Here is a 21,688-nt window from a genome sequence, read left to right on the forward strand (position 1 = left end):
CTGAAACCAGTTGCTGGACTTATTGGTCCTTTTTATTATTCAGATTTCAAATTACAGTCTGAGTCCATACCAGCTGTCTCCATATTTTCTTAAGCTCTGATGAAGAAGATGATGTGTGGTCTCTGAAAGGTCTTGGCTGTTTCATCAATATGTTTGGAATAAAACCATAGTTTGGACTGTAATACTTCAGTGTGGCACTTGAACCTTTGGAGTCACATAAGGTTTAATAGGCAAGAATGGGGTGCTGAATAGAACAAATGACCTGATATACTAACATCTGCAGGAGCCTGTTTTGTGATGTCGGTGGAAGTTTTTTTTTTTTTGTAATCTAAGTTTGCATTATATAGATGGGAAGATACATGAGAATAATAAATTGAAATAATGTAAAAGTAAGTTTGTATAAAAATCAACCCTTTTACTGAACACTTGGTTAAAACAAACAATAAGTATGTGATAAATGCACTAAATATTAATTTTTACTGTCTTTCTTCTTTTACTATGTTCATTTCACCGGTTGGGATGCTAATCTAAAAAATAGATCATCATTATATTCTCCAGCATTGGACAATATACTTTGCTAAATAGAAATTGTAACCCATGCAAACTGATATATCTGAACATTTAACACCATTTATATTATAAATGAATAGAGAGGGGCATTACACAAAAGTTTTTCCATTATTTCTGCAAAATAAGTAAGTGGTGGAAACTGTTGACCTGGAAAAAAATAGAACATAAAATGAGATCTTTAAAATGAACATATGCAGTATTTTTTTTTTTTAATTCTCATAGAGAGAACCCTTAGGTTGACGTATTATGTTAATAACAAATGTTCTACTTTCCTGTGCTCCTGAAGTTTATAATGCTGGTAGAACAAAGGACTTGTTGCTAGGCAACAATTAAAAAAAAAGTATTCTGTACTTTTTAGAGAAGCTGTGATAATGCATAATTTCATATAGATGCGCTTGTAGCTGAAATGAAGAAATGAAAGTCAGCAGAAAATTATTCTAAATTTTTCAGAGATTATGTAGAACAGCAGCAGTAACCTAATGTAAAATTAAGTTAATATCAAGGGCATCAATCATTTTTGGAAGAACACAGAAAATACAAGAACAAGCAGGGATATTTGTTTAATAGTGCTAGAGTGTTTAAGTAAGAAACTCTCAAAAAAACAAAAAACGGAGCTTAATATTTGTGTAAATACTTCCACATGGTCCTAAATTCCTCAGTGTACGATTTAACTTAGAATTAGCTTGTTGCAATAACTGTACTGCAAAGAGGATGGGAGGGAGAAGCAACACAAGGAACCAGTTAGGTGTGCTGCTGACAGAGAGATGAGCTCATCAGTGTGCTTCTTCTCCTTTCACTGTCCAGTCAAAGACTGAGGTCCCGATTGGAACCTCTATTCTCCTCTATGGAGCAGCTGGTGTAAATGGACATGAATCCGTTTACACCCGTCCACATCCAATCCAATCTGATGTGCCAAAAAGAGCGGATGTTCCCCTTCTGTCCAGCGGATTGGATAACAATCGGGTATAAATGGACAGGCGGTTCACTTACATCCGACTGCCCATAGAGGAGAGTGGTCTTATCACATACCTGGTGGTGAAGGCCAGTGGAGAGAGGGCTTCCCTTGCGGCTAAGTTCCAGACTCCCCTGAAAGTGGGACAGTGGGAGTCAGGCCCAAAGTGGCACAGGTCGCCTGTAGGAATGCTGGTTGGTGGTCCACTCAGGAGCACAGCTGGTGTACGGAGACAGGTCTGCAGAATGGTGGCACCTGTGCATGGTATGCAAGCCCTTCCGGGATTAACGATTTACTGGATAACTGGTTCAAGGCAAGGTCAGGTACCAGGTGGGAATCAGAGCAGATGTGGTCAGATGGGATAGCCGAGGTCATACACAGAGGAGCGAGAGAAAGAGAATCCTTTACCCAAGCCGAGGTCAGATAAGGGGTTTAGTAGAGCAGACAGGTCCAAGTGCAAGCCGAGTCGGTATCAGGAAGTCACAGGTCACAGGAAACAGGAACAAGGCATGGGGAGCTAGAGATCATCCAGCAACCAGAGGAAGTGATGAGCCTCCTTATAAAGGCCGTCTGGCACCAGAATGAGGCTGATGTGTACTTTGGCGGCCATGTAGAGTATTGGCAGAAATGCCAGATCTTCCAGAATTCCTGTCGTGGACAGGACCCTGACAGGTCTGTGTCCATTTCTGCTGTGCATAAGCGGACTCAGACCTGTCATCTACTTGCTCAGTGGGGATCAGTGGACAGATACCCTGCTGAGCAAGTGGATCGCAGCCACAGTCCGCCCCATGTGAAAGGGGCCTTAGTGTTAGTTTGTTTTAAGTAGGATAAAAATAAAGAAGCAAAATGTATATCTTTTCTTGGCCCTACCTATGCTTTCAAACAACAATATACACATGATAATGACGTAAATGGCATAAGTATGAGAATTTATTTATTTTTTTGGTGGTGGGATTTTACTAATATGAGCCAGCTTTAATTTGATAATAAAAAGAAAAAAAATCAGGAGATATCTATTACCATTCACCACTGAATGAAGGCCCAATTTTTCCTTAAATAACACAAGGTATACATTCACCTGAATACACCAAGTGGTTGCAATGGTTTGCACAGTTTTGCTAACACATGTCAAAGTTACAAAACTGGGTTCAGGTGCTAAGGTCTGTTTTACCTTTGGTTGTGAACAGATTAAAAAAGGTAATGCAAATGTAAGCATCAATCTCGTCTTCCAGCATTGTAGATCCAGCATTAATTATAATGTTGCCCCACCACACAGCCATTTCAAAACGACAGATCCCTGCCCGGCTTCTGTTTGTAAAAACAAACCATATTTGGTCATTGACATTGAGATCACTGGCTGATCTGTTTACAAATAGAAGCTAGCCAGGGATCTGTCAGTTTGGAACAGCAGGTTTTTTCTTTACATTTTTAGCATTGGTACATGACCCCCATTGCAGCTACTCATGTGCTTTTTTACCAAGAGCTTGCAAATTAGGCTTGAAAAAGGACAGAAAAAATTATCAAAGTTCAGCTCCAATTAATGTTAATAGGGTTCAGCAATTCCTCTAGACCAGTTGGCTATAGGGTTCTGAATATTGAGGTTTTCTATTCATTTATTCATTTTTTATTTATTCATCTTAGAGACAGTTATGCAGTGAAGGAAGTATCCTGCACCACTTGGATATTGCAAGCCAGGAAGATGGTTAAAATGTATCCCACATTCAACCAGCTCAAGATGGGAGAATTGTCTGGGTTTATGACAGCAGGAGATAGGGTTCTTAGCACCCAGCTCATCCACATTTAGTATAAATGGGCTCCTAATTCTAAAAAGGGACCTTGTCTATATGCACAGCCTGTCCAATTGCTTTGTCCACCCTTGCTGCATTATTGGTCCTGAGTCAGCTCCCATACCTTACATAAATAGAATATTTTTCAGTGAATACAACATTAAACTGACAGCTTGCTTATATAAATATTATGACTATGAGCCTATTGCCTTCAAATCTAAATTCAGAATGAATAAACGATTGTAAAACGGAGAATGGAAACACATTTGTTCAGTATTTGTATACAAAATATCATTTGTGGCAAAGACTTCACAATTTTAGACCTTTATAATAACCATGTAGCTTAAGAAAAGCTGTTTGTGGGGCAATTACTTTTCAAAATTGGATATTTGAGCAACATTTTCTTTCCCTGTGTAAACAGCCCAGGCTTTGCTATTTGCAGTAATCTCTTGAGGTCAATTTGCATGCAATGGCTCCTGAGCAAACCCAGCAGAAATCTCTATCTATCAAGTTCCCAGAATGCACATCTATTTATGGTATAAATAAGATTTGTAAAGGTTCTTGGTTAATTATCTTCCATTGCTTTCTACAAAAATATTTGTTTAAGTGGCACTAGTACTTCTTGACTGAAGTGGCTGTGCTGCAAAAGCCATTATTAATGTGAAATATGGTGTTGGGAACAGGGCTGCTGATAGATACCATGGGGCCCCATACAGCCAACCTGACAGGGCCCTCCCCCTTAAAAAAAAACCCAAAAAACATAGTTTACTAAGCTTCAGTTATGGATGGGTCCTTCAGGATGTGGATGAATGACAGGGTGCCCGGTTCCCCTCCTTATTGTATTGTGATGCGCAATTAATTTCTGTGAGTGGTTTTAACTAAGATCTAATAATTTTTGTTTAAAAGAAATGTTATTGGATGTTGGAGACAATCATTAATTCCGCTAGACAGGTTTAAACAAAAACTTAATTGGATAATGATAAATGATAAACCAATTCATCCCCCACAGTTACTACCTTTTACACTACTAGCCCCTCCGTCCTAGATTGTAAGCTCCGAGGAGCAGGGCCCTCCTGTCTCTCTTGTATTGAATTGTACTGTTGCTGTATTGTCTCCCGTTATATTGTAAAGTGCTGAGCAAACTGTTGGCGCTATATAAATTCTGTATAATAATAATACGAGCATTGTCAATAATGATACTTCTAAATTTGAGGTGACGTGAGAACCATGGATCAGATATATCTCTATTACTGATTATGTCAGTATTTCTGTGCTCAAAGCGGTATATTTTTTTGAATGGAAATATGTCGTTTTTTTATTGTATGCCTGTAATTCTTAGGAATAACTCATTGAAATCTGTCCGAACAAGAGTCTAGTAAACATCCCAGGTATGTTAAAATTTGAAACACGAAATCATAAATTATAATTTAATAAATAATCATAAAAAATAATAATATAATAATAATAAATTTAATTCAATAATGTAATCAAACCAAAAACACTGAAATTTGAAATAGAGCGCCAAGTTCGCACATCACTGATCTTAGTTGCAAAATCGTTTTCAGTGTCTGATGACGAATTTCCCCACGAATCATTATCACTCAATTCTGCAAGTGGTTCTAATTTACTATCGCTGTTCTCTAGCTGGTCTAAAACTGCTTTTGACCTAAAGGGACGCTTTTTGGACGCCATGGACATTTCTCAGTTTCCAGGCAGAAAGAACAGTAAAAATGCAGGCAGGGCACAGGACAAAGCACTCGGGACAAAATGTATGTGAAATGGTTTGATACGGTAATGTTTTACTATGTGATTTTAGTGTACTGAGTGAATGTCACTTTTAAAAATTTTTAAATTGCCCGCTGGTTACATCCCCCGTACGTCCTGACGTCACAGGGAACAGAACCTGGAAGACGGAGGAGATTGCCGGGGACACTGCAGGGGGAACATCACGGGAGCGAAGGACAAGGTAAGTGCAGAAGGGATCCCGGAGCAACGCTGCAGGGTATTCCCGAGTGTAGCTCGGGGTTACCGCTTGTAGTGCTGAAACTTTACCCCGAGCTACACTTGGGAATACCTCCAGGGAGGTTAATAGAACTATGGCTGTCCCTTTTTCCTTTTTTTTTTCTTTTCTCTTCTTTCCCCTCCTCCCCCCTTCTTCTCTGATCTATCCTGGATCTTTCCTTTCGATTCTTCTATTTTTAATCTTTTGTTCAGTTTTCTTATTGTTGGTAAATATCTATATGAAACAGCCTATGTTTACTGACTGATGGAACATTTGCTACCCTGTGGGGATGGTGTTTCCTGTTTACAACATCATCGACTCATGTTTTCTTACGTGCCTATATATTTTATGAATATGTTTATTCACCCCCATGTAGGTGGGCAATGTTTCTATTTCTGTGTATACCAATTTTTCAATAAAAATATTAAAAGATAAAAGAAATGTTATATTCATACTGCACTTGAGAAATGTGCACTGCACTGAAAAATCTGGTGCAACTCTGCATAGAAACCAATCAGCTGCCAGGTCTTATTGCCAAAGCTTAATTGAACAAGCTGAAATTAGAAGTTGACTGGCTACCATGCACAGCTGCACCAGATTCCAAGTGCTCCAGTCTTAGTAAATCCTCCCCCCACACCTTCTCCATGATGTGCACTCCTTATTTCCTATTGTTGGTGTCCTCCAATATCTTCTTTTGGTTTTGGTTGTTATTGATCATGACTTGTGACTGGGGTTGTGACATGAGGATGCAAAGGAAGGCTCCACTCCTGGTTGTCTTCAGAGTCTACAGAGTGCAGAATAAGGCATGGTAAGTCATTGTTCACATACAAAAAATATATATATAACTTGTGTTTCAAGGCTTGCTGCTAAGTAGACCTTCAAGCTACATTCCACTCTAAAGGCAGGAATACAGTATATACTCACCGGCCATTTTATTAGGTACACCTTGCTAGTACTGATTTGGACCCCCTTTTGCCTTCAGAACTGTCTTAATTCTTCATGGCGTAGATTCAACAAGGTGTTGGATACATTCCTCAGAGATTTTGGTCCATATTGACATGAGTTACTGTTGCCTTCCTATCATCTTGAACCAGTCTGTCCATTCTCCTCTGACCTTTGACATCAACAAGGCATTTCCATCCACAAAACTGCCACTCACTGTATATTTTTTCTTTTTCTAACCATTCTCTGTAAACCCTAGAGATGTTTTTTTGTGAAAATCCCAGTAGATCAGCAGTTTTTGGAAATATACCGCAAGATGTAAGGCGAGCGCAGAAAGTATAAAAGCTGCTAGCACAAATTGGGCAAAGGTAACGAAACCCACAACACTAAATACAGATAAAAGTGTAGCGCTAAATATAAAACTCCAATACAATCATAAAGTGTTTAAGTGAATAAAGTGAGCATACAATATCAATGTGATATGAACCTGATAAAACATATCAAATCTTATAAATCAAATAATAAAAATATCTGTGTCACTAGAAATATCAGCAATCATGTGAAAATATGAATTATCCGTGGTACTACAAATCACAGGAATGCCGGGTGGTATATAGATGCTCTTCATCTAGTGAAGAAATCCATGGTTCTACAAGGTACAGCAATACCAAGTGGGATATTCAAAAGTGCTCATTATCCAGAACAGAAATCCACCACCTCTTATGGATGTGCACTCACCAGAACGCCACTGGTATAGTAGCATTTGTGCTGATCCTTGTGGGGGATCTCAGAAAGCCATGAGCAGGGACCAGACTTCTCCAGGATAGGGGCTTACAAAACCAGTATAAGGATCCTCCTAGGGGAAGAAGCTCACCACAGGAGCTGAAAGCATTGCATATAGTGTAGTATTTATTTGTAAAAATTTAAAAGCAATCCACGTGGATACATTCAATGTTATGTGTATAAAATCATACCAAGATGGCCGCCGTTCCGAGCTCCAGCCGCCGCGGTGTGACGTCAGCACGTATGGCTCCACCCTTGTGACAAAGTCTGCGATGATTGGCAGATGAAATGCAGCAATGTAGTGACATCATCAAGTCCACACATCACCACGCTGAAACTTCCACAAGGAGGAGGATGTACACCACACACCTCCATCTTGGATCTTTCCTCGGCAAGATGAAAACCGCTTGTTAGGGCCATACTCCCGGGAGTACTCACAGTATCGCATAGCTATTCAAATGCTACGATCCCCATTGGTGGCAAGTAACCTCTGTTATGCATAACGTTGTGCTTTACGCTTGATTTCAAACTGAACGTTTGCTCACAACTTACTAAACTGAACTTTTGTTCTTAATTAGAAGAGGAACTCCTTTACTACTTGGCCTCTATAAGGGTATATCTTTTAATGATAGCTCATTGAATAACAAGTTCAGAATTCTGCACACCTAAAGATATCCACAATTGAAGATTCACCACCATGCACGTTTATAGGAGGATTATCTCCTTATTGAAAGTTGATTGTAAGATAATTTTATTCTTCAACGTATGTCTGATTACAGACTCCATTTGGGTACAAGTTCTGCTGTCTCACATATCTCAGTAATTATTAATGATTCTCTTACTTCATTTGATTAACATGTATATGTTTGTTCACTTTAGATTCAAGTAATATACTGCAACTTATAAATAATTGGAATATGCAGCGCCATAAATAGATGATGTAATGTTGAACACAAAATCTCAGCATAATTGCTGGAACATATTATCAAAACCTTGAATATAAAAAGTCTGGTATGTGATGAATAAACACAGTAAAAAAGTTCCTGTGGATTGAACACATATGAGATGTACACAAATAGCAGGAGCTTCAGATGTTCACTCGATCTAAAATCCTGAAGAATCTAGTACAATAATGCGCTTACCACAGGAACATACAAACTGAGCGTTGTATGCATGTGAGCAACTGGAAAAAGCCTGGACAGCAATGAGAACAATGACCGGTCATCCACGATAGACACTCGGGGGCCTCAGCAAACACTCGGGGGTCACATCTGGTTCACCTGTGGGTCCAACGACGTCCAGACTCCTGGTGGTACTTCTACTGAGATGGTCCACCTTACACGGCTCGCAAATAACGAGCCAAAAGGCAAAAGGTACTAATAGTGAAGCACGTCTTTATTCTGATATATCAACTTAAAATCAGTATACAACTCACATTAGAGTTTCAGGTATTCTCCAAACATATTCAAGGATCCCTGGTGGTCAGTGGTTCCCTGGTGATTAGTGGCGTCTGCTGGGTGGATCCCCTAATAACTGCTACCTCATTTAAGGGAAGTAGGCCGACACTGGCTGGCAATGCTTTGATACTTTTTTTTCATCTTCAAGATACCTATACGATGATGATATATTGTGAAGGTAATACAAACCCAAGATTAGCCTTAAGCTCTACCCACATACTTTAAGTATTAGACCGTATCTTGCATCTGACCACGGATATCATATTTTTTACACTAATGTGGTGATGGCTTCTTTGCATATTACTTATAGCCCATGTTGATTTTTCAGGATATATTCTACATGTTATTTCCACACCCTAAATTGATGATTATATGAGTGAGGTAAAACGACTTATCCTCCTTCAGTTATACCATCATTGGAAATCAACAAGAAATCCTAACTTCGAAGATTCTTTTACCCAGATTATATTCAAAGTGAACTTTCTGTACGTTACTGTAGTTTCCTACTAATGAAGAAGTGGTCTTCCATTAGAAGATTCCCTACTACCAATTTTCCAGCCATTTAAATCTACCATGATTCAGCTAAGTGAATGCGCTGAACTTTTTGCTTTTGGTTTTAATACACTGCTTTTATTTTTTTGATTGACCGTGTGTTCACCATGTCTTATGCCCACCTTTCAAAGGATCTTTGTGAAAGTAATAAAGATACTGTTTTGCATCCATTTTGATGTATTCTGTACTCTGCTTTGTTTTAAATACCGCTCTTATGGCAGTTTGTTCTAGTCAACTGCTTAGTTTTTGTATGCTGTTGTTCGTTTAATAATCCACACCTCTACTTATGGTGAGTCAGAGACTTTTTTGGATGGGTAGTTATACCCTTAGTTATGGCATTCCCTTTTTTTGCTTACATTGTAAGCAAGACCTATTTTATGGGGACAGCATCTGCAGGAGGGGTGGCTGACGTGCAGGGTGGAAGACTCAGCTGGCAGTTCAAGGAGGCCATGGTGAAGGTAGCGGCAGCAGCTCTGGCAAATAAAGCTTGAGGGGTGTCCAGTGATATCCCTATGCTTGCCCTACTCCTACTGGAACCTTTCCCACTGCTAAGTCTCTATCCTTGACAAGCGGGTTGCTATCCCTATACTATCCAATTGCAAAATGTGTACTAAACCCAGCAGAACGCTGCTATTTATTAATGCTGCCCCACCTAAGAAGGCTGCCGAAGGTCATCAGGGATTGCAGCGTCCAGTCGGACAGCTGCTTGCCCTGTGATACCTATGGAGGCTGCAGAGAAACATCATTCCCCTGAGTCACCCCTTCACCTATACTGCGGGCAGACACCACCCTCTGGATGGTGTAGGAACTACACCTGCCTACAATCATTTTTTAATAAAGGGATTATTTTATTTAATGAACAAGGTCACTGGATCCTTTGTTTCTTCTTTTAGCTCAGAATGTTAAATCAGTAACAGGGAAAAGATCATCTTCAGTAAGTCTACAGGTGATACTGGTGACTAGTCAGCTGCCCTCAGCTTGCCTTTTTTTGGCATGGCTTCCACAGTTCAGGTCCCCTTTAAAAAAAATACTGTAAAAATACCAGTTTAGTAATTCCTTTTTTCCCTTTTCAGAAATCAATTGCAGTACACAAGGGAATGAGACTAAGCAGGCACTGGGCTCTCCAAACTGCTTGCCTCTGTATTTGTTTAAAATAAGAACAATCTATCTACCGTTGATGTTCCAGTAAACAGCACAAGTTGTTAAGTGTTGGATTATTCATTATGCATCTCTTGGCTTGGGTCAAACATAAACACATTCCTCCCAGTCTTGAAATTAAATTATAGCGCTTGACATTTGTTGTGCTTTACTCATAGCAGCTCTCAAAAAATAAAGCGTCAAAAAAGTGGAGTAATCTGTAGCCAGCAGTGGTTTATCATGTTTTCCTGTAATGACACAATTAGGAGGTACAATGTGATTATCTCACTGATTTCATGGCGTGTGAAATCAATTACATTGGCTGCATTGACCCTTATCCTGCCCCATTCATGTAACTCCGAAAGCGGAGATGTTTTATCGACATACAGGAATTAATTAACCCATCCTTTCCTGGAATACGTGAGGGTTCTTACAGTATATCACTGTCTAGAGTTGAAATCATTCCATTCCAGCATATAGCAAGTTCCTTGCAAAATTTTATGAAATAAAGATAAGTGATAATTTTCAGGTATATGGTTTTATGGAATATTCATGGTTACATAGTAAGTCAGGCTGAGAAAAGACAAAACTACATCTAGTTCAGCCAATAGAGAACCTCCATATACAAAATCCTACACCCACAATTGCTCTAGAAAAAGCAAAGAAAAAAAAGCAACGTAGTCCAATTTGCTCCAATGGGGGAAAAATATTCTTTCCTGACCCCTCCTCCCCCCCATCCCATGGAGACCATTGTATATTCCCTGGATCAACTACTAAAACAATCTACTGAGCTGGTCAGAATTCGTTTTTGAAGCAGTCTGTTCCACAATTTTACAGCTCTTATTGTGGAGAATCTTTTCTTCCAGGAATGAAAAGAGTGCTCCTTTGTCCTCTATGATGATCTAAAAGTGAATAATTCTACAGCAAGCTCACTATATGGGCCACCTATGTATTTTATATTTGGTGATCATATCACCTCCACGAATGTCTGAATTGTTATATTCACTTTCTTCTGGATTCCTGTGAATAGTGGACAATTGCAATACATTTAATAAGGTATCAGTTATCAGAGCAGGAAAAAGATCCTCTGGCACCCAAGGCCCAAATTACACCCCCTCCACAAGCTTTAATATGGTGGTATAAAAACAAAAATATATGCAGATGGCAAACGAAAAAAAAAAGAAAATCCATGGAAAGGGAATAAAGGTGTAAAAGCCTAACTTCAGCTTTGCTATCACATTGAATAGTTTGTCTCAGCCCAAACTATTTCCTTTACTAATACGTGTGCCCACTGTCAGTGTTTTGTTACAGAAAGAATAGAACGAATATGGTCTACCCAAAGCCAGGTCCATTCTTGACAGTGAGTTATGCGTTTTAGGGGGTTGTGTATACTTTCTATTGATGAGATGATACACAAAAGGTCTATCAAACTTTTCCCAGTGAGGTAATATGTTTAATCAAGCACTGAATGCCAAAAACTGTTAAATTCATCTACCACCAGGACTGGTAGAGGCAATAAATTAGCCACAAATTGCAGCAGAAACTTGAGAATCTCAGTGGTAAAGTAGGAGGAACTTAAAAAATATCTATGACACATTGACGTATTCCATTGCATAAATAACTCAATGCATAAAGTGGTATCTGCTGTGACTCTCAACCTGGACCCATTTGCAGGAGAACATAGCATTGCAGTCAATCAGAATACTGTTAAAATACGATTGTGTATTTTGTACAACTACCTATTCAGTAGAGCTGTATTCTTCAACCAGTGTTTGTAGCTGCATCTATGTCTTTTCTCTATAATAAAGTTCCTGTTTTCTGCTAGTAGAGAAGCAGCAGGTGAAACACATGTGGACTGTGCACTGTCTGTTCTATAGGGCTATATACAGAATCTCTAACAGGTTATGGGCCCGGAAACCCAGCCATAACCAACTACAGCAAACGAGTGCAAAATACAGCAACAGAAAGAAGATGTCAACAGAATAAATGAAAATGGCCAGTAATGCAGCTGCAACAAAGCTTTCATTTGCAAATCTGACAAACTATCAGTCATGGAAATTCAAGGTGAAAATGTTGATAAGAAGAGAAGGTACATGGAAATGTATAAATTAAGTCAGGCCAGAACACCCTTAAGCACAATCTCTCTTAGCATCAAATCATACACACATGTACAGTTGCAAGAAAAAGTATGTGAACCCCTTGGGATTACGTGGAGTTTTGCATGAATTGGGCATAAAATGTGCACTGAACGTCATCTAAGTCACAACAATAGAAGAACACAGTCTGCTGAACATAATACTACACAAACATTAGATGTTGCCATGGTTTAATTGCACATAACATGTAAACATTCACAGTGCAGGGAGGAAAAAGTATGTGAACCTTTGGACTTGACTACTGCAACTCCCTCCTCACCGGCCTACCCCAGTGCAAACTCACCCCGCTTCAGACCATCCTGAACTCAGCTGCCAGACTCATCCACCTCACCAGCCGCTCCACCTCTGCCACCCCCCTCTGCCTCTCCCTCCACTGGCTCCCCATTGCCCAACGCATTAAATTCAAACTGCTCACTCTGACCTATAAAGCCATTCACAACACTGCCCCTAACTACCTCACCGACCTGATTCCCAGATACCACCCTACCCGTACCCTTCGCTCTTCACAGGACCTCCTTCTATCTTGCTCCCTGGTCTCCTCCTCACACGCACGTCTGCAAGACTTCTCCAGGTCCTCCCCCATCCTCTGGAACTCACTACCCCAACCCATCAGACTGTCACCTTCCCTCCTCACCTTCAGGCGCTCCCTGAAAACCCACCTCTTCAGGGAAGCCTACCCCACCCTCACCTAACAGCCGCTGCCCTTCCCTCCTCCTTCCACTCCATCCCCCACAGCCATTTCCTCCTGTACCTCTACCCCCTCCCTCCTAGATTGTAAGCTCGAAAGAGTAGGGCCCTCTTACCCCTTGTGTGCTGTTTGATGTTACTGTACTGTTTCATGTATTGTCCCCCCTCTATTGTACAGCGCTGAGCAAACCCTTTGGCGCTATATAAACTCGATAAATAAATAAATAAATAAATAAAACTGGTTGACCCTCCTTGGGCAGCAATAACCTCAACCAAACGTTTCCTGTAGTTGCAGATCAGACCTGCACAACGATCTGGAGTCATTTTGGACCACTCCTCTTCACAAAACTGTTTCAGTGTAGCAATATTCTTGGGATGTCTGGTGTGAATCGCTCTCTTAAGGTCATGCCACAGCATTTCAATCGGGTTGAGGTCAGGACTCTGACTGGGCCACTCCAGAAGGCGTATTCTGTGCTGTTGCAGCCATTGTTTTGTTGAATTACTTGTATGCTTTGGGTCATTGTCCTGTTGCATCACCCATCCTCTGCGGAGCTTCAGTTGGCAGACAGATGGTCGTACGTTTTCCTGCAAAATGTCTTGATAAACTCTGGAATTAATTTTCCCATCAAGGACAACAATCCGTCCAGGCCCTGAGGCAGCAAAGCAGCCCCAAACCATGATGCTCCCTCCGCCATGTGTTACAGTGGGGATGAGGTTTTGATGTTGGTGTGCTGTGCCTTTTTTTCTCCACACATAGTGTTGTGTGTTCTTCCCAAACAACTCAATCTTGGTTTCATCTGTCCACAGTATATTTTGCCAGTAGTGCTGTGGAACATCCAGGTGCTCTTTTGCAAACTTCAAACGTGCTGCAATATTCTTTTTGGAGAGCAATGGCTTCCTCCGTGGTGTCCTCCCATGTACTCCATTCTTGTTTAATGTTTTCCTTATTGTAGATGTGTCAACAAAAATGTTAGCATGTGCCAGAGATTTCTGTAGGTCTTTAGCTGACACTCTGGGATTCTTCTTTACCTCATGCAGCATTCTGCGCTGTGCTCTTGCAGTCATTTTTACAGGACGACCGCGCCTAGGGAGAGTAGCAACAGTGCTAAACTTTCTCCATTTGTAGACAGTCTGTCTTACCGTGGGCACATGAACATCAAGGCTTTTGGAGATACTTTTGTAACCCTTTCCAGCTTCATGCAAGTCAACAATTCTTGATCGTAGGTCTTCTGAGAGCTCTTTTCTGCGAGGCATGGTTCACATCAGACAGTGCTTCTTGAAACCAGTAAACCCAAAACAGGTGTGTGTTTTTTAAGGGCAGGACAGCTGTCAGCAACACATCCAATATCATCACACTGATTGGAGTCAAGGTTGGCTCACTCCTGGCTCCAATTAGCTCTGGGAGAAGTCATTAAGCTAGGGCCTCACATACTTTTTCCTCCCTGCACTGTGAATGTTTACATGTTATGTGCAATTAAACCATGGCAACATCTAATGTTTGTGTAGTATTATGTTCAGCAGACTGTGTTCTTCTATTGTTGTGACTTAGATGACGTTCAGAGCACATTTTATGCCCAATTCATGCAAAACTCCACGTAATCCCAAGGGGTTCACATACTTTTTCTTGCAACTGTAAATGTGAAATTGCAAAAGAATTGTAGGAAGGATTACAAAAGGTGCTTGAAAAAGCTAATCTCTGCAATAAATTGTATTTGATTAGAAATTTATACCAAATCAAGCTGATGAAAGGTCAGGATATGCAGGATTACATGAGGCACACTGTGGAAATGGTTGAACGCATAAGAGGTATAGAAGAAGAAATAAAAGATTTTCATGTTGCAGCATTATTACTTTGTGGTTTAACAGAAAGTTATAAAACAGTAGTCACAGCACTTGATGCACATCCAGATGATGAACTGACATTGGAATATGTAAGGGAAAGCTTGTGGCCTCTGTCACAGAGTCTGCTTTAAAGATTAAAAATAGGAATAAAAACAGTAACATGCAACAATAAACACATTAATGTTTTCTGTACAAGAAACAAGGACATTTAAAGGCAGAATCTGGAAAGCTGAAAAACAAACTAAAGCAGAAAAGGCCAAAAGTGTGAAGGAAGAAACAGTTTTTTTCTTCAGACAATGAATATGTTTTTCAATCCAAAAGTTGCACCTCATTTTGCAGGCATGATGTGTTGATTCAGGAGCAGGGGCGGACTGACCATTTGGAAACTCGGGCACTGCCCGAGGGCCCGGGGTCAGTAGGGGGCCCTATGAGATGCCCCTGGTACCTTTTTCATAGGCTTTTTTGAGTTTGGGCAAGGACACAGGGGCCCCATGATTCCCTATTGCCCGGGGGCCCCATGAGTTGTCAGTCCTCCCCTGTTCACGAGCTACGAATCGAATGACAAATGACAGAAAACTCACCACAGCTAATGGGAAAATAATGAAATCAGAAGGAGTAGGAGACAGTTTTCTTCACTGTCCTGTTTTCCAGACTGTCACCAGAAAGATACCTGCAAAAAATGTCCTGTATGTCCCTGCTCTTGAAACCAATCTTTTGCAGTGAAGAAGCTCACAAAACAAGGCAATGTAGTGACCTTCCAAGGTGACAGTTGTGCCATCACAAAAGGGGATATCTTACTTGCAAAGGCTAAAATTACAGATGAATTGTATCAGCTGAACTGCAAAGGGGTGGTAATACGACCAAGGAGGAAAAACTTTCAAACTGCATTCACACGTAGCACAGACGGCTTGGGCACAGAAGTCCTGACATATTAAAGAATATAACTGAGAACAACTATGCAAGTGGATTAAAAATTAGTCCATGTGATCAAATAATGAAACTCTCCAGCTGTTTAAAAGGAAAAAATGACAATAAAAAAGACTTTCCAAAGCAGAGGAACAGCAGAGCTAAAAAAAAACCTCTGGACTTAATTCAGGTCTTTTAGGTCCAATGGAAAAATTGATTTCAGGAAAGAAGAGGTATTTTCCTACTTTTATAGATGATTACTCCGGGTATACAACACCATATATGTTACACAACAAAAGAGAAGTACCAGAGAAATTCAAATAAGGAACAAGTTTGGCAAAATGCCGAATGTATTGCGCACAGACAATGGAACTGAATATACAGTACAGGTGATAACACACAGGCGATTCTCAGAAAGCATGGCATAATATTTCAAGTTACTGTACCATACAACCCAGAACAAAATAGGGTTGCATAAAGAATGAACCATATTCTATGTGAGAGTGGATTACCCATGCTGTTTGATGCAGATATGCCAACCAAATAATGGGGGAGGCAATTATGACCGCATGCTATCTTCAAAATCGACTACCAGGAAAGTCAACTGAGAAAACTCTATATGAACCGTGGAATGGAAAGGCCCTGAATTTGAACCATCTAAACATTTTTGGAAGCAAAGCCTATGTGCACAAGAAAAAGTACAAAATTGGATGTTCGCGCAAAGGAAGGTGTACTTGTGGGATACAGTGAATAACTAAAGAGATACAGAATTCTACACAAAGACACAAACAAGGTAACCATCAGTAGAAGTGTAATTATCGATGAAACTTCAGTGTGTTAAAAATTTCATAAGGGGAATTCCACATCAATGCCACATAAAGATAAGCAACAAAGTGACACAGAATTAGAAATTAATGCAGGCAAGCCTTGTACTTTAAAAGAAGAAACCAGGCCACAAGAGGCTTCAATCAGGAAATTAACCAGAAGAAATAAGGGCATTCCAGTCTGTACTATGTTCCTCGAGTAGCATTAAAACCAGATTCATGGGATGAGATGCAAAGACTTCCAACCCATGAGAAACAAAAGCGGATCAGATGCTTTGACAAAACTACCTAAAAGAAACAGATTTATAGAACTGAGATCCAAAATGAGACTAATATAAGAAGTAGTTGTTGAGTGGGGGTGTTGGAATACATTGTTCATGTATTTTGTGCATCAACTACCTATTCAGTAGAGCTATATTCTTCAACCAGTAGATGGCAGTGTTTATAAGTACTGACACCCCCAATGTAAGAGGAATGTTGAAAATGAATGTCATATTGAAAATCCTGGAATTCTGGAAGCTTCTGCAGTCAGGAGAGTCTTCTGCAAACAGATTATGGTTGGGATGTGATATTCTAAGTAGTCAAACATAACTTTCCTCTTAACAGAATTGTTTAAACCCCTGGCATCCCAGAACAAGGGTTTTACAGTGCGAGGAGCCTTTTAACTTATTATAGATATTGGGCTGGTAGTGTGGACTAGTGAAATCTACATTGTTGTGGAAGCTAATGCATAGGGGGTGGACTGGGCAGAGACAATATTCCAAACAATTTTAGGGAAACACAATTCACCAGAGTACTGCTTCCTCACCACTGGGACACAGTCAAGGTATTATCGCTGGGCATTGCACCCAAGAACTAGACGGCACTAGCTCAGGTGCAACTGGAACTACTTTATTGAACAGAAACACAGGTTTTATACACTTTAGAAATAGGGGCATTTATTTCAAATAATTTTGTCCAAAGTGGAGGAGCTTCTCCAATCCAGTCCGCAGGAGGGCTACCATATTCCCTCTGTCCATTAACCTGTACAAGATTAATATTACACCACCTTTCCATTCACTACAGAAGGGAAATGTTATTGTCTTTATGCAGAGAATTAATCCACGCCTCGCTCTCAGCCTTCATCACGTTGTTTTCCATCATTAGAGAATGATCTGCTCTCTCCATGGGCCATAATCAGGGGGTAGAAGGCTAGCCTTTAGTCTCTTCCAAAAGCCCCTCTCCGGTTGGGTCTATCACAGAGGGAAACTGATAAATATAAGTCCAAAGGGACCTGCAAAACAAGGAGAAAAGCACATACAAAAATCATTCTCAGAAGGAACGTGAAATATACTGTAGCTTTGTCAATCAGAAGGTATAGGCATCATGCCAACAGACATCCAAGGCCTCTAATAAGAGGCCAAACAATTAGGTAAGGGGATTGCACAGATAATCCATTCACTATTACCTTGAGACCAGGCTCTGTTGCATTTGATATATATATATATATATATATATATATATATATATACACATATACATATACATGCACACACATGCTTCTCAAATACATGCCACTGAATACAATGGTAACATAGATACCATTGTTGTATTTCAGTTGACAGTTGTCAGTCTATTGTTCTGTATCCATGGTCAAACACAGCTAGACTTTTGACATACTGTATATGACCTATGGCATGTATGATACCACAGTGCCAACTTGAGGTCAAATTGGAGAATGTTTCTGACATTGACACACTGTATTGTGAAAGGGGCCACACCCATGTGGGGATGGTGAACTCTTCAAATAAAAGGCAACAACAGAAACTGGATAAGGAAGACTCTAAGATGACAACACCAAGGAAGATCTCTGACAGAAGAAGAAGGTTTTCGCCTGATCTCCTGCAATTGTTAAGTAATCCTGGGTCCTTGCATTGCCTATGGAGATCATGAACCCACTCTGACCTGAGTTAAGTAACCTTTTCAGTGTTTTACTATTATATACAGAGCATAGCTTAGCTAGGTAGTAGGTAGCATTTTGCTTGTTATAGGCATATTTGTCAGTCTTGTATTGTATTCCTATAATTGTATCTATGTACTGCATTTTCATTTAGTAAAAACATATTAATACACTACAGAAGACTATGTTGCCTTGCTTATAAAGCAAAGTAACTTTACTAGACACAAAGCAAAACACCGGGCACAGTCAGATAATAGTACTCCCAAATGACAGGTAATTACTGACAACAGACTATGTAGCCTAATGATTATCGGTACATCAAACCAGCAAAGTGAAGAAGAGATCCATATGAAAAGCATCTTGGAAGCACCAGACACAGCTTAACAGGAGAAAGGCAGATACAGGATCCAGGAAAGCTATTTGTCCAACAGTCATTTGGGACTTTTTAGGTACTCAAATTTCACACAATTATCAAATACTGTAAATTCATTTTTTTATGAATCACACATATAAAATAACCATGCTGTTTCATTACTTCATGTCCTTTTATAACTGTCTTCCATACATCATCTGTATATGCAGGTTTATATACCCTAACCTCCACTCCTACACATTCAACCTAACATTCACATAATACATTCATAATGTCAAGGATCTCATATCCATATGTGATGGTCAATGGAGGAGCTTCTCTATGCCTTTCTGAGACCACTGGTACCCTTCTTCAGGAGAACCACAGGACATCAGTATCTGTAGCATCAATATTGGAATGACATTTCTTACATTCACTGTTGATGCATATACAGTTGCAAGAAAAAGTATGTGAACCCCTTGGGATTATGTGGAGTTTTGCATAAATTGGGCATAAAATGTGCTCTGAACGTCATCTAAGTCACAACAATAGAAGAACACAGTCTGCTGAACATAATACTACACAAACATTAGATGTTGCCATGGTTTAATTGCACATAACATGTAAACATTCACAGTGCAGGGAGGAAAACGTATGTGAGGCCCTAGCTTAATGACTTCTCCCAGAGCTAATTGGAGCCAGGAGTGAGCCAACCTTGACTCCAATCAGTGTGATGATATTGGATGTGTTGCTGACAGCTGTCCTGCCCTTAAAAAACACACACCTGTTTTGGGTTTACTGGTTTCAAGAAGCACTGTCTGATGTGAACCATGCCTCGCAGAAAAGAGCTCTCAGAAGACCTACGATCAAGAATTGTTGACTTGCATGAAGCTGGAAAGGGTTACAAAAGTATCTCCAAAAGCCTTGATGTTCATGTGTCCACGGTAAGACAGGCTGTCTACAAATGGAGAAAGTTTAGCACTGTTGCTACTCTCCCTAGGTGTGGTCGTCCTGTAAAAATGACTGCAAGAGCACAGCGCAGAATGCTGCATGAGGTAAAGAAGAATCCCAGAGTGTCAGCTAAAGACCTACAGAAATCTCTGGCACATGCTAACATTTTTGTTGACACATCTACAATAAGGAAAACATTAAACAAGAATGGAGTACATGGGAGGACATCACGGAGGAAGCCATTGCTGTCCAAAAGGAATATTGCAGCACGTTTGAAGTTTGCAAAAGAGCACCTGGATGTTCCACAGCACTACTGGCAAAATATACTGTGGACAGATGAAACCAAGATTGAGTTGTATAGGAAGAACACACAACACTATATGTGGAGAAAAAAAGGCACAGCACACCAACATCAAAACCTCATCCCCACTGTAAAACATGGCGGAGGGAGCATCATGGTTTGGGGCTGCTTTGCTGCCTCAGGGCCTGGACGGATTGTTGTCATTGATGGGGAAATGAATTCCAGAGTTTATCAAGACATTTTGCAGCAAAACGTACGACCATCTGTCCGCCAACTGAAGCTCCGCAGAGGATGGGTGATGCAACAGGACAATGACCCAAAGCATACAAGTAATTCAACAAAACAATGGCTGCAACAGCACAGAATACGCCTTCTGGAGTGGCCCAGTCAGAGTCCTGACCTCAACCCGATTGAAATGCTGTGGCATGACCTTAAGAGAGCGATTCACACCAGACATCCCAAGAATATTGCTACACAAACAGTTTTGTGAAGAGGAGTGGTCCAAAATGACTCCAGATCGTTGTGCAGGTCTGATCTGCAACTACAGGAAACGTTTGGTTGAGGTTATTGCTGCCCAAGGAGGGTCAACCAGTTATTAAGTCCAAAGGTTCATATACTTTTTTCTCCCTGCACTGTGAATGTTTACATGTTATGGGCAATTAAACCATGGCAACATCTAATGTTTGTGTAGTATTATGTTCAGCAGACTGTGTTCTTCTATTGTTGTGACTTAGATGACGTTTAGAGCACATTTTATGCCCAAGTCATGCAAAACTCCACGTAATCCCAAGGGGTTCACATACTTTTTCTTGCAACTGTATCTACCCCCAAGACTTACAACCACATAATGAGTAACATAGCCATTTACCTAAATTTTCAGTCAGCATTCGCAATAGGCAAGGTCAGCATTCCCTATGTCTGAGCCAAAGAGAATGTCAGGAAGAGTATAATTTAACAGCCACATATCTGCAACAATTTTACACTTATGTATAAAACTGTTCAGTCAGTGCTTAGTGGGGGCAGCTGCCACCAGAGGTTAATACACCTAATCCACCTCAATATAATCAATAAATATATGTGCAGCTCTTAAAAACATCAATACATACCTATCAAAAAGTAATGCAATAAATAAATAAAAAACTTCCTCAATATATAAATGTTCAAATGTGCTACTATATGAACAAAAAACAACAGTCCATGTAAAAAAAATATATAAAGTGATTCCACCAATTCATAAAAATAGAAATACAGTGCAAAATTGTCCTTTTTTTAAATTAACGTTTTATTAATTTTTCAAATATTTATAACAAACAAGTTACATAGGCAAACATAAAACAGTAGAAGAGAAAAGAGAGAACTGAAAAAAACAAACTCATTGGTAAGAGGTTCATAGGTACATACAATGTCAATACAGAACAGTGAGATGGCAATCAATTTCAAACAATTTGAGCAGCCAGGTCAGAGGTATAAGTATCCCATGGGTTCCAGAGGCGGACTGACCATTTGGAAACACGGGCACTGCCCGAGGGCCCGGGGTCAGTAGGGGGC

The sequence above is a fragment of the Staurois parvus genome, unplaced genomic scaffold (genome assembly GCF_062004578.1).
Source record: "Staurois parvus isolate SC_StPar_1 unplaced genomic scaffold, SC_StPar_1.0 ptg000426l, whole genome shotgun sequence".
Lineage (NCBI taxonomy): Eukaryota > Metazoa > Chordata > Amphibia > Anura > Ranidae > Staurois > Staurois parvus.